Genomic DNA, 14,579 nt, shown 5'->3' on the forward strand with positions numbered 1-14,579 from the left:
TGCTTTCAGGAGAAAAAAACAAAAACAAAAAACACCCGAAAAACAACCCTCTCCTGTTTTTCTAAATGTGTGTCTTGTTTAACTCTCAGTTATATCTAGTGGGTTGTGTGGCTGCTCTATTCTCCACCAGGGAACTGAAAACAGGAAAGAAAAAATGTCAATATTCATGTTTAATTCTGGAAGCTACTAAATCAAATGAATTTTATTAGCTGCTTACTAGCCAAACCTACTGCATTACTCTCCCGTAATTCAACCTCTCTCATTAAAAACAACCAGATTTTGACCTTACATTGCTTTAAACCAGGAACAGTATCAATGAAGAGGAGATTAAAGCAATAAAAAAAAAAAAAAGGAAGTAACAGAAGGAGGCCCACTAGCTCTAATTCTCTCCAGTAACATCTGTCTCATTCTAAAGCAAGTATTTTTTTCACCAAGCTAAATTTGGAAGCCTAAGGCACTAAGTAAACCACTCTGTTAGACCAAAGCTGTAGATCTGCTTTCTGCACTTGTATGTGCAGATTCAAAGATGGCAGTGATAGACCCTTCACTGTTTCAGCATCTGTAAAGTTAAAATGCAATCCAAGTTCATTTTACCCTTGCAAGTTTAGGATGCAATCCAAGTTTGTGCTGATTATCACCACAGCTTTTTACTGTTACAAGACAAACATGCATTTGAAAACTAATAAATAATATCTGAGCAAAATAAAAGTATTTAGCTCATCTGATGTCCTGAATAATCATCCAGTTCATGCATAAACATATAAAGGCAAGAAAAACAGATACATTTTAACGACAGTCTCGGAAAGACTCATCATTCCATATGATGGATTTTGGCACGTAACATCTCTCTACCATTGCCAACAGAACAGTCTTTGTTACACATTGCAAAAACGTCCTGCTCCAGAGGGGCAGAAACAATGTCACAAAACCTGCCAATTTAACATCTCTGTTTTCAGGTGTAAGACATTGCTGAATCTTCAAAGCAGAAATCTTTATCGCTTAGAAGCATTTTCTATTCTATTAGCCAAGCATATTGGTGTCTTTGGGGTTAAACTGACAGTCAAAATAGCCTCCAGAGAATAATGTTCAGGACAGGACTCGTTTATATCATTGGGTAAATCAAGATGCCATAGCAACCCCAGGGATGAGTCCGAACTCAAGCGTTTACTCATTTAGATCTTCACTTGCATGAAACAGAAACGCAGTGCTGTGCTTAGTCTGCAAAGCGTTACATTCATATATTTATCAAAAATTATTTTATTACATCATTGCAAGTACCAATTTTCACAACTGAGATTCATATCTTTATTATAAGAACATTTTATTCATTGGCTTGCAGCTCTATCAAAATTTAAACATTTGGGCTGAAGTTTTCCCTGGTAGATCTTTCCTTGAGGCTGAATTTCTCTTTTAGGAAAACTTCAGCTAGAATAATTTGACTGTTTCTCACATCAGTTAGGGAAATTTTGTGCAAGTTTCTTCTGTTAGTGGCTCTGAAGTCATGGTCAAGCAGCTTGCTATCAGTCAACAACACTACGGCTGCCAGCACAGAACAGGGATACGGAGTCTCCCTTCTGTGCGCAGCTGAAAGGCTGGCAGAGGTCGCTAGACATATATATATATATAATATATAAAATATATATACTGAACCTCCAGGGACGACTCCTTTTCCCTAGCACTTTTTCCCTGCCTATGAAACCAGTTCTGAATTCGACCTTATCATAAGCCTCTATTTCAACTGGACAACGACCGCATTTAAACTACGTCTTCTGTGCCAAGGTTGACCCTGATCTGAAAATCAGTAGGAATTGGGGAAAGTATTGGATTTAGGGGTCACTATCAATTGTCTTTTGGACAGATCATTTTCTTCCACATAGCTATAGTTAGACACTGACCTCATCCCTTTCAAGGCTATCCTACTTTTACATCTTTGACTAAATCGTAATGCTTTTTGTAGCTTATATCACCCATCGATAATATTTCTTCTTTCCAGGAATGCACTTATCACTAGTGCCTAATTACAGTTATTTAGAAGGAGAAATATTTCTTCCAGATCACTGAAGATCTGCTCCAAGAACCAGCTTTCTATTCAAATATCCCTTTTTAATAACCATTCTGCTGAGAACTGTGCTGAGTGGGAAAAATAATAATTTTACTTTAACTGTCTAGCTACTTCGAATGTTTAAAACAAATTCCCTCTATTATATCAAAATGAAAATCCTGCACTGTATAAATAGGAATGTATTCCGGCTATAATAAACACTTCTAACTCATTTCACTAAGGCTATATATGTAACAGAGGTAAGTAGCAAACAATTCAGACTGTAAATACAATGTAAACTCTGTTGAGAATCCTTCCTACAGCTTTGAAACTTCAATGGGCTATATGCACTTTCAGTTTTGATATAAATAAAAGGGATAGTGTTTAATCTAAAAATAATCAAATGAAAATGGAAAGAACTTTATAAAAATCAGTAACATGATACTTGTTACTCAGAGAATTATTTTTGAAGAATGCTTGGCTAAAACTATAATCCACCTACACTGAGAAAAATAAAGTGGTACACAGAAGGGAGTAATATATCAGGAAAACAAACGAGTACTTTAATATTTAATCCCATTATTCACCACCAAGCCCCTAAAATTAAAACAGACACACCAAAGTACTGAAGCAAATTCACAGCAGCTGAAAACGCTTGTGGTCATCTTCTGCACAACCAGAGGACTGGTCTTTTCATCTCAAGAAAGCTAAGACATAGTTGGCAGGAGGGAATGGAGAGAGGAAGATACATCTTACAAGTATGGCCTGCATTGCGGAAAGAGGTGAGATGCAAGACACAACCATGGCCTTTAATCCTGTAGCTTGTTCAGGTACAGAAAAACCTTAGGAAAGCACGAGCACAAGCCGAGAACAGGATAGAAAGTGAGTCCTTAGAGTCCACCTCCTGTAAGTGTGGCCATAGGAAGTAGTCACACAGCAAGAGACGCTCCCGGCTCTGTCCGGGTTAGAGTGAAACTAAATGAGGATTTCCATGGTACAAGAAGGGAGACATGGATCAGAGATGGTGTGAAGTCACAAAAGAGAAAACTGCCATCCCTGATTTCCTCAGCTAGCACTTGAATGTTACCCTCACCAGTGCCTCAGCTCTCAACACAATATAGAATTACAGAGGCTCCTGTCCTGGGTTCCACAGTCTTAAGATTTATCACAGGTATTTCCTTCTTTCTGCCCCTCAGCCGTTCTAACACTATTTTAAACCAAATTTTAGTAGGCCTTCAATAGCATGCAAAGTAATGAATTTCTGAGAGGTGTGAAGATAATTTAAAAAAATAAAAGGACAATGATTTAAGAACATACATAATGACAAAGCAGCAAAATACTCAAGAGCCTTGGTAAGCATCTACAGAAACACAATACCTTTTATAGTGTTCCTTTCTTGTAGTGGCTTTAAAACAGAAACTCTCCCTTGGTTCGATGATAACTCTGTCAGAGAAACAAACAAACATAACAAAAAAGACATTTTTATTACATCTTGGGGAAGTAGGAGGAGGGGGTTATTTTTAAATAATGGCTAACATTTACATAATACAGTGGAATCTATTAGTTGTATCTCCCCTTGGTTCCCTTTCCCTTCCTGAGTCATGCTGGCGTGCAAAGAAGTGTTATTTCCGACATCTACTCCACCATCACCTGAAACACCAAGAAAATCCCACAGAACTGGAGTACAGAAAGTAAACTCCATAGGAAGAGCTCGTTTGGCTAACTAGCTATTCCAATCCTCTTGATTTCTGTCCCAGTGCCACTCATATGTGCATGTATCAAACATTTCTCCAATATATATTTAATTCCCCGTTGATTCATAGATTTCAAAGCCAAAAATGTTTCCTTCATAAGCATACACCATAGCATTTTCAGTCATCCAGGTCTAAATACTATCTAGTGACTCTAAAAATGTCAACTGTGGCTACAGAAATACATCTCATCCTGTTTGACATTTTTTCTTCTAGCAGCAGGAAATAAGAGAAATTAGAGCAGGAAGACATTCACCTTTGAAATTCACCAGAAAGAACTCAACATTTTTCAACATCTCCTTTTATGTTTGAGCTTCAGATGGTATTCCCATTACAGCATTTCTATCCTAGAAATTTCTCATAGAGAAAACAAGCTGGATCCTTTGTCTCGGACCTGTCTGTCCAGTCTCCTCCTCTCTTTCTGAGACCAAGAACATTTTGAGTAGATGATTCCTGCAGGTCATCCTAGTTCCACTCAGGCTAAAGTTTACCCATAAAACTGAGACGCCACCACCCTTCCATTTCCAGCGTGCAACATAGCTTCATCGCTGGACCCTTCCCTTTTGTTCCTCCTTTGGCTGGAAGGTACAGTAAGGCTAAATAAATGCATCAGCGGTCAGTAAGGACAAACACCTCAACCCTTCAGCCTCACTGTAACCAAACAGGTGCTAAAACAAAATTATACATCTCTGATGTAAGACGAGGGTTTCTTTGAAGTCTAATTTCTTTTAGCTTTTGTCTCATAACAAGAATATGACTACCTCCTCTAAGTAGGCTAATTTTATGTATTTTATTAAAATATTCTCCATTTATAAGCCAGAAATAATTCACGATTTATGTTTAGTGTCACCTGAAACAGACAAAAACTGCTGAAAAAATATTTTGCTTGATTTTTCCTTCCTCCTTTTCCACCTGTGTTTTTTCTTTTAGTTGAATCAGAGTCAAGAAGACAAGCAGCCCAAGGCATTTGTCTTGAATTGGGACATCCTGGGTAAGACCCGGATCCACCATAGCCTTCGTGTATGTCTGTAGGCTATTTGACCTTTTTCTATCATATAATCTGGGAAGAAACTGCATTTTCCTATTTCACAAGATCTCATTAAAAATATATATAAAATATCATGAGATATCAGGTACTTCAGAAAAGAAACACCTGGTCATTATTACTGGTCATCTTCTAGTGACAGTCACATTTGTATAGTCTGAAATTTAGTGTTGATTATCAAGAAAAAATTACTTCTCTTTTCAATACAAATTTAATTGTTCCATTTAATTCTTTAATTTTTTTGTTATAACTTTTGATACCACGTGCAACCAGAAAGTTTAGCAATAAGATCAGATAAGAACAGATGATCAAGGCAAGTCTGGAGGAGGCTGCATTGCCAATACAACACATCCACACTGTGGGTAAAACAAAGAGATGGGTCAGGAGGAGCTGGGACAGTAATTCCAAACCACACGGGCTCCCTCCTCTTGCACGACAGGCACTATTCTACTTCATCTCATGAGTGCCAGTCCATACCGTGCTGTCGGGGTTATGGCAAACAACCGTATCAGCTAATGCTGACAGACCGTGCTGTTCTCATCACGTTCACGTGGGTGCAGTCTAACTGACTTTGGGAAACGTAGTGTTGGTTTATATTGGCTGATGCCAGCTGAGACCTTGAGCCCAAACTCCTGGGAAGCCTGGAGGCTGCTGAGGCTCGTGGCTGTATTGCAAAGTCCCTTTTCCAGCCGCTGACTGCTGTCCATTTGACACCATGAACTGTACTGCAGGGGAGAGGGAGAGGGGAAGAAACTCAGTGGACCACATCACATTTAATAAAACACCTCTACTTCATTACAAAAATGCTACTTCATTCCAGTGATATACTTTTATCACTGATTTTAATCAAGTATCTTACAGCTCTCAGATGAGAAAGGTGGAGAAAAACCTGTAATGCTTTTTCAAATTGCTTGTTATCTCTCACTTGTAACTAATTACCCCAGTCACAGTGTTAGAGATTCTGAGCAGTTTTATGTTTGCTTGCCAACAAACGACTAAAAAAAATGAAATTAGACAATTAGTCTGTAGCTATAATACCTAATTAAGATAAATATTTTCAGAATAAGGACCTTAACAGAACATCAAGACACTGACACTGCAAAACGCATAGGAAGGTAAAGCATCTATCAGCAAACAATTTCTTGCCATTCAGCGAGTTGCGCAATTGCATCCCAACCACCGCTTCATTCTTTTCCTACTCCAGTGAACATAATTAGTTATTAAAACTTCTAATATGGTGAGAATGTGAGTAGCTTATTGTACTATAGGAAAGCTTAGGGACAAATTTTGATGCTGCACCATCGCAAGTGTATACAGCAAGGACAGACCAGCAGTTTTACAGGAACAGCATGATGGAAAGTACTGTGGCAATCTGTCCTACTACTTGTTTTTCCTAATGTCTTACTTTGCATCATCCACTAAGCCTGGACTGTGCTGGCAATCCACTCATAGTACCTTCTTGGTCCCTTACTCAAAAAGCTTCTGAACACGCACCCAGTTCTTGAAAACAATTACAGTGAGTCAGATGTGTGAGAAGCAGTCTTCGCATAGGTAAAGCATGGGTAAATCCACCGAATTCAGTGGACTTGCTTGGCCTGTGGTTCACACCACACTAGCCTGCTTATTAGTGACACAGAGACAGCGTTACACAAAACTACTAATGAAATGCAGTCTGGGCACCGAGCGGGTTCCTTGCCTGTGTGTAGAAATAGGTGCAATTAAAACTGCCAAGTTTAAGGCAAGTAGTAAACTCCAAAATAAGTGAGAGAGACAATAAAATGGTATGGATAGACAAGCAGACTACTTTTCAATTCAGCTGCAATACTACTATAAGCACATATTGCAAAATCTTGCCAAGGGCATGAATGGAAAGCCTGTATCTTTGGCTCCTTCTGTCACTCAAATGAGCTTCTCTCTGGCATTTCTGGCACTAAAATAGCTAATAAAGAATTTGGATGATGTAATTTATTTGGGACCATAAAAATTACCTGCAGATTCACAGCTACAGCCCTCACCACACACTTACAACCCAAAAACAGCCTTAATGGACCAATGTTTCTCTTGCTTACAGCAGCGTGTCGCAGACAGCACTTCAGTTAACAAGAGTTACACCAACAGAAAAGAGCTCGCTTGGTACCAAGTTAAATTTGTCTGTCCATTTTTGTCTGTATTGATTGCAAGAAACTCATACCCTCCAATTGTATGTTTTCCTCAGCAGGGGCTCTGTCACAGATAAATCACCGGAAGTATAGGGAGAGCTGAATAGGGAGAGCATTCTTTCAGCTGCATTTTGCATCGGCTGTGATTTACTTTTCTTAGCCAAGAGACAAGGAGGTGAGGAGAAGGAATGTTTTTCCCTAAGCTCCTTCCTTCACTTTATATCCTAATTTGCTAAACTGCTATTTTATTTCACAGATAAACGTAGGATATTCTGACTGACAACATAGTTCTGCTTTTATGTAAGATATCAGATGGCAAACATGAGGTATCTACATTATACGACTCAGCATGTGGGTATATACTCTGTCACAACTTGCATTAAAACATATGAAACAGTCATGGGAAGTGAGGTCTCTGCACTTAAAGATGTGACACAAACACGGCCACCACACAATACACCAAACAACAGCAACACTGTTCACTCATTATAAGGCTTTCCATCAAAAGAGGCGGACTACAAGCTGTTTGATATTCTACTATTTACACTCAATTATCTTTAGAAATTTATTCAAAACAGCATTATTTTTGTGTTACTTATGAGCTTTGAGTTCCCTTATAAACTCCTACTCATTCTTCATTATAATGTTAATCAGCATGTTAACATCAAGCAAGCAACCATTAACTAAACCAGCTGATACAAACGCAGACAAAGTTCGGACAGAAGCAGTGGCAAAATGCCCAGAAAGTTACAAAACCCTCAAACAGCTCAGTCAACAGGGATAGATAACACAGACCTTTCCAAATAGATGCTCTGGGTAATAGCAGTTACTGCCAATAAATTTTATATAAATATTACAAAAGCAGTAAAGAGCCCATGCATCAGTACACAGACATGTCAGAGATAAGAACTGCAGCTTTTTAAAATGTCAGGACCGAAAATGTACAACAGCCTATAAAATGTTGCTCAAGTCATTACATGCTAACAGTGATGTAAATCTTTTATTAAGGGAACAATGGCTGAACTAACTTTGGCAAACTAGATGCACCTATTTCCTCGACTACATTAGTGTGTTGATAAAGACATGACATATTAAAAGAAAATGTATGAAATACAGAACTACAAAAGCCAACATATGGTGATTCACTTCAATGTGCTATAAGCAATTAAAGCTAATCCTTTCTACTGAAGGAAACGTCACAGACTTTTTTGCGTTTGGTAGATTAATATTTATAAGAAGCCCAGACAGTTTAGTGTTTTTAATATACGGCTAGGATTTTCTCCTAAACATCAAACGGAAAAGTTGCATTAAAACTGCAGTTTCTTGATTGCCACAAACCTAAATGACAGTATTTCCAAGATTTGTTTTCCATCATGTCATACAGATTAGCAACTGTACACAACTAGGAGATTTGCAAAATCCACCAAATAGCCATGAATTATACATTTCCAACTCTTTAAAGTTAATGCATAATAATCTTCCTATCGAGAGCCTGCTGACGGTTGCTAGTACTACCTTCCTAATATTTCTCATTAAAAACAGACATCTAGGAATGGAAAAACAAGCAGGTATATACAGATTCTAATACCACACAGGTGCACATATATATTTTACGTATATGTAATAAGTGAGACTTTGCCAACAACACTGTTTCAAGAATTTACATAGCAATAAAACTGTAGCTGAACACCTTTTATAAAAAATGTAATTTAAAATTTTACAGTCTAATATGCATAAGAATTCATCACGCCCAATTAAATTGACGCAGCACTTGATCACCTTTTATGCAAATTTTGAAAAGGAATTTTGTTATAGTATATGCTAATATGGAGTTTCATTTAATTTACCCTAATTTTGTTTTCCAGTATACTAAGGATATCCCAATCAAACATGATAGCTTTTCATAGGGTAGCCAAAGTCACCTTATATCTATTACAGAGACAGGATAAATTTATTAATTTTAAATGGGAGGCAAAGGTGATCTTCCAAAAAATTTATAATGAAACTTAATCTTGAAAAAAGAAGAAAAAAAATTAAATCCTGTTTTTAGTGTTAATACAACATTAGTGCCAGTAAAGGTCACAACTACTGCAGGACGCTCTGGTTGCAGCTGGTTATATTCTCCAGGGGAGAAACTCCTCGCATAAAGCAAGGCAGACCCAGTTCAGGAATCACTTCCATGCCTGTTCAGCCTGGATAGAAATTGCACAGTTTCGCCTGTAACTCCTGAGTAAAATCCCCATGACAACAGCACTGAAGTTACCGACTGAACACCAAGAACCTCTTCATATGCCTTTGTTTCTTGTTCCTAGAGTTGTGTGCGTGAGTATACGATTACCCAAAAATCAAATCTTTATCATATCTGTATTTCATAGCTCTGAAGGGCCGCTGCAGGGTTCAGTGGTTTAGCTGAATTACTGCAAGGTTCATACACCTCGGCTCGACTCCTGCTAGGCAAGAGTGAGAGATACTGGCCCACAATATGGTTAAAGCGCGAGTAGGGCTTGCCAGAGTGTCAGACAAACCCGAGTGACAATGGACAACGCGAGAAGAACAGAGAGTGCTCCTGGCACAGTTATGGTGAAGACAAAGCTTTAGGTTCATGATTGTAAATAAAATTCCAGTTTGTTTTTTTAATCTAGGTTGAATCACCCACCACGTACAAATTTCAGTAACTAACAACTCCCAGACCAACATTTTTGCTTTGCAAGGACTGGCAGTGAAAAATCATTCCTCTTTCAAATGCATCTGCTGAAGAATGTTGCACTTAATACAGAATTTGACACAAAGAGTCAATCAGTAAGATTAATTTACCATTATATAAGATCTGAGTATTGGTTTAATTTCTCTTCTTACAGCTTACACTTTTTTTTTCCCCAACATTACTTTATACACCAACTCCAAACACAAGCTTAACATTAAACTAATTATTTTAGATTTGAAAAATGTGCTTTGCAGAAGAGCTGTTTTCTAAATAAAACAGCAGTATCTATTTACTAGTACTAGTAATCGTACTCCCGTTAATTAATAGCTATACTATACAGTGAATTTACATGATGAAATTTAATTTTAATATTTCCAAGTGATATAAATACCATTAAAGCAGTTTTAAAAATATGAATGTTCAGTGCAGCCATCCAATGATGAAAAGGCAAGTGATCTTTGCTTATTGAAGACTTTTAACTTCAGTGTTGCACAGCTTCCTCACCAATCAAGAAGTCCAATTAATAGTCTGGAGGGTAAGAAATGGCTTCCGAGCTTGATTTCCTAATTCAAGGTTATTGCCTAAACAGAACAGAAGGACAGAAGACACCAAAGGAGACCAGGAAAGAAAACAAGAAAGGAGGAATCTCAAAAGTAACGGAAAGTAGAGGAAACAAGCAAATTGTTTAATTTGTGGGTGAATAGCCAAGTTCAACACTGACTGCAAGACACAAAGTACAGCAGGCTCCAGCTGTGGATTTAGCCAAGGCTTTGTATTTGAATTTTTTGAGGCAACCTATTCAATTCGCTGTCATATTTAATTGAAATAGTAGACAGAAAGAACTGAGAAATTAAGCTCTCCCATTTGGCCTCTATTTGAAAATGTTTTGATGAAGAGGAGAAAGGTCTTGCCTAAAAAAAAAAAGGTAAGTTTAATACATGTGTGTCATGGCTACTCTAACGTGTTTTAAACTCATTTATTGTACAGTCAAACTATAAAGTTAAGAGAGTCTTTAAATAACTCCTTCGGCACAGACTTCCTAAAGCAAGCTGGAGTTTTTAAAAGTAAACTATAAAAAAGGAAATCTTTGTTGACAATTTTAATTCAAAAAAGAAAACTGCAATTTACAATTATTATCTTACTGTACTCATACAACATAGATTAGCTGCTACAAAACAGCACAATGCTGTCTCTAACAGTTTCATTATGATTACAATAACCAGAAGCACTCTGCAGTCAACACTGTCAGATGCTTCTGTGTTGATCTGACATCATTCTAGCACGTTAATTATGCTGTACTGACTGCCAGTGGCTAACATCTACTGGCTTGGCAATTAAACTGGCAAGGTCTCAACTCTGAACAAAAGGCAGCTACCAGATATTCTGTCAAGCTAGGAAATTTCTTACCCAAAATACATACTTGAAAAATGTCCAGTTCTTTCTGAGCACACTCTCTGTGCCCAAACGGAAGAAGAAAACCAGGCTGAAAGTTTAACAACTAACAGTATTTTGTGAATAAAGTTATAGGGTAGCTTAGCTTAAGAACTATATTTTCTCCATAAATCTGCATTCATACTGAACTGTCTTACTAGTCTATGCTGACAGCTAGAACACTTGAAGTAGTCAGTGTTACAATGGTACCTAACCCCAGTAACTGGCAGAAGACCTTCTACCACAGACAGACGGATTACCCTTACATGCTAATAAAGTTAAAAGAACAGAATGTAAAATACAGGCAAGACTGGGGAAATCACATAGAGAATGACAGTTTGCTGAAGGTCAGAGCCATGAGTGAGAAGCCTACCTCCTGAATCTCAAAACTAATTCTTAACATGTGAGTGATGCCTTCCTCTCGTCCTTAGGATCCTAAGACAGATGACTGAATGAGGCCTCAGCCGCATCTTCAACTCTTACAGTTATTTACGTGAAGCAGGTTTTTATTTATTTATTTTTAAACAAGAACAAAGAACACTAGCTTGAAACAACTGGAAGCAAACCCGTAGCAATCCTGCAGAATCCATAGCACTCTCGTGGATGGTAGGAGATGCACACATCTTCCAGAAAACTGATCAAGTGGATGCATGTGTATGCAGCTAAACCTAATGAGCATTCCCAAACTAACAAACTGCATACAAATAGTTAGGAAACCAAAAGGTAGAAGTGGTCAAATTATTTCAGATGTGCTGGCATTTTTTAAATTTTATGTCCCACAGAAGCATTGATTTTATTAATGAGGTTTTGGCTAGTAGAAATTGCAAGGATGTGAAATCTGTCACCTGGGTGACAGTGAAAGCATGTAGCACATCTGATTAACTTACACTAAAGTTATGTATGTTCTACTTAATTGCATAACAATGTTTCCATTTATCTTTGTTGGAAAATAATTTAATAAGTTCTGTTTATTAATGATGACCTGAAGGAAGAATTTCACATGAAGAGAAAATGTAGGATCTCTACTCAGTCATGCACACAAACCAGCGTTACATTAGCGCAGATTAAGATCACTAATATACATTGCTTCCACAAAGCAAGGTGAAAATTAAAGGTGAAGTACTGTAGCAATCTAAAATGAAAAACAATTGCCAGGGAAAGATATAAATAGCACCCAAACTCATTGCTGTATGAATGCAAAAGAGATGGCTAGGAAGAATATCTAAGGATAGAAGAAATCAATCATTTGGAGTTGTTACAGATCAGAGCTCAGTAACCTTTCCTGGCAAACTGGGAATTCACACACAAAGTGGAGATAGCTTACTGAAGAAGGAAATACAAAGAATATTTGTATTCCAAGTCCCAGAACTCTTACAAGCTGTATGCTTCATTTTAATACACTCAGGCTACTGGACAGTCATATTACTTAAGCTATTTAAAGATAACACCAACTTATTCAAATACCTGGCTACAGTTTTTTCAATTCCCAGGACAAACAAGAACAGCTAAAATATACAATATTAGCTTCCAGAAGTATGTGTTTCCACATTTGCAAAAAGGTTATGTAAGTACCTACAATCTCATGTTAATTGAAGCATGGTAAATACATATATTTATTCACATAGCTTGTTTCCTAGTGCTTTCAGTTCCTAAGTTTAAGGACCATAGAATCATAACAGTTTGTTTGGTTTAATCTGGTCTTTAAACACTAAAAGAGTTCAGCCTCTTCTTTTAAAAGGATTAAAATGTGAAAGCAGTAGGAATTTGGTTATCCAGACACTTCTGAAGCAGAACTATTTGCTTTGCCATACTGTTTCCTTTTTTATGGTGACTGCTCTCATCTTTTTCATGTATTTCATTAACTCTTCGGATATAGAAAATTTATTACAATACTACTGTAAAGAAGTTGAAACAATTTCTTGGATCCAAATGGTTTTATATTTATTTTTAGGGCCAATGATGGCAGATTAAATTAAATCATATTCCTAAAACTCTGACAACTTGCCAATTTCAAGCAACTTCTTGTTGCTTTTTCTAAGAAATATTGGGAGGGATGTGCTAGCAAAAACCTAAACAATAAAGTGTGTTAGGATTCTGAGAGTACAAGCCAGTATTTTAAAAAAAAAAAAAAAGTAGATTTATTTCAATAGTTGCCTATTTTTTAGAACCTGCAGGCTCAGCTCACAAGAAATTTGGCAATGACAGTAAACTGGTTAATCTAGTTCAGTGACAGCTTGACCTCACAGAGTCCCAACTACTGCAGTTTGTTACTAGTGGAGACACAAACAAGAGACCAAAGATGTCTTTGAAAAGCCAAAGTAACCAACTAAATACTGCAGTGGTAGTATTGAAGAGTAGAGCACCTACTAGAAAGCCTAGCGATAAAACACGCTGACGCCAAGTAAATTTGTGAGTGGGAAGAACACAGAAACACTGGCAAGGTAAGGCGCTCGGGAGACCCACGTTTCCACTGTAAACAGCAGCAGTGGTGCCACGGGGGAACTGGCAACAGAAGCGTGTGCCCAAATGCATTCGGAGCCAGAACCAGAGCACTGTCAGTAGTGCCTGACAAATCATTGTATTTATCCCTCTCCACATATGCGGTTCAGGTAGCTGCCGCGATAACTCACCTAGATAAGTATTAGAAGGTATCAGTAGCAATGGACTAATTAATATTAATTAATATCTTTGATACCTGATTTAGTGACTGCAGAGAACTTTCTTTGTGGCTAGGCAGAGGAAAAACAAGGAGAAAAAAATACATGCAGGCAAGGAAACAAGGAAAATAAGGTTAACAGTGAAGAAAGCACACACTAAGTCTGCCTACAGAGCTCCCGCTTGGTCAGGAAAGGGAATAGGTAATTAATAAACAGGCAAACAATTCACTTAGATTTGTGCCACACTATAGTTCCTGTTACTCATGTTGACAGTAGGATTAATACACATTCCTGGTAAGATTAGTAAGTGTGCAACCACATTGCTTTTAAAATTTATGTATTTGTCTTTATACATTTGATAGATCTGTTGAATCAGTTTTTAGTACCACGGAGAGAAATAAAATGAGAACAAAAGAGGTCAGAGAAACAAACAGTGGCATAGGATTTGAAAGTGCAGATACACCATGCTGCACTCTTGGTCTCTCTGGTCTCAGATGTAAGTGAGATATCGTGCCTTACAGAACCGTTTTGTCGAAGCGTGCTGCTCATTACAGTTCAAGCTCACAGGAATGGAGCAGGCAGAACGAGGAGTAAGACGACATGGGAAACCACAAAGCAGTAAAAAAGATCTACCTTTAGTTCTGCCAGCCTGGACAGAACCCTCTTAACAAGCACCAAGTGTGATAAAACTGATGAACAAGCCTAACCGTCAAAAATTCAGAAGCAATAACTCTATCACACAAGTCTTATTTGCATCTTAAATATTTATAATCTTAAGATTTAAGAGATAG

General features: G+C 37.6%; 1 protein-coding gene across 6 annotated transcripts in view; it reads right to left on the bottom strand.

Moving 5' to 3' along the window:
* ARVCF (ARVCF delta catenin family member) overlaps positions 1-14,579 on the bottom strand; it is a 287,124-nt gene that overhangs the window by 180,344 nt on the left and 92,201 nt on the right. For 5 of the 6 annotated variants that reach the window (XM_054844462.1, XM_054844463.1, XM_054844465.1 and 2 more), the window contains one exon: positions 3,419-3,484. The exons of the other annotated variant lie outside the window; for it this stretch is intronic. The gene's annotated coding sequence lies outside the window, so the exon portion shown is untranslated. The remainder of the gene's footprint in view (positions 1-3,418; positions 3,485-14,579) is intronic. 6 annotated transcript variants of the gene reach the window in all.

Source organism: Grus americana, chromosome 16, assembly GCF_028858705.1.
Source record: "Grus americana isolate bGruAme1 chromosome 16, bGruAme1.mat, whole genome shotgun sequence".
NCBI lineage: Eukaryota > Metazoa > Chordata > Aves > Gruiformes > Gruidae > Grus > Grus americana.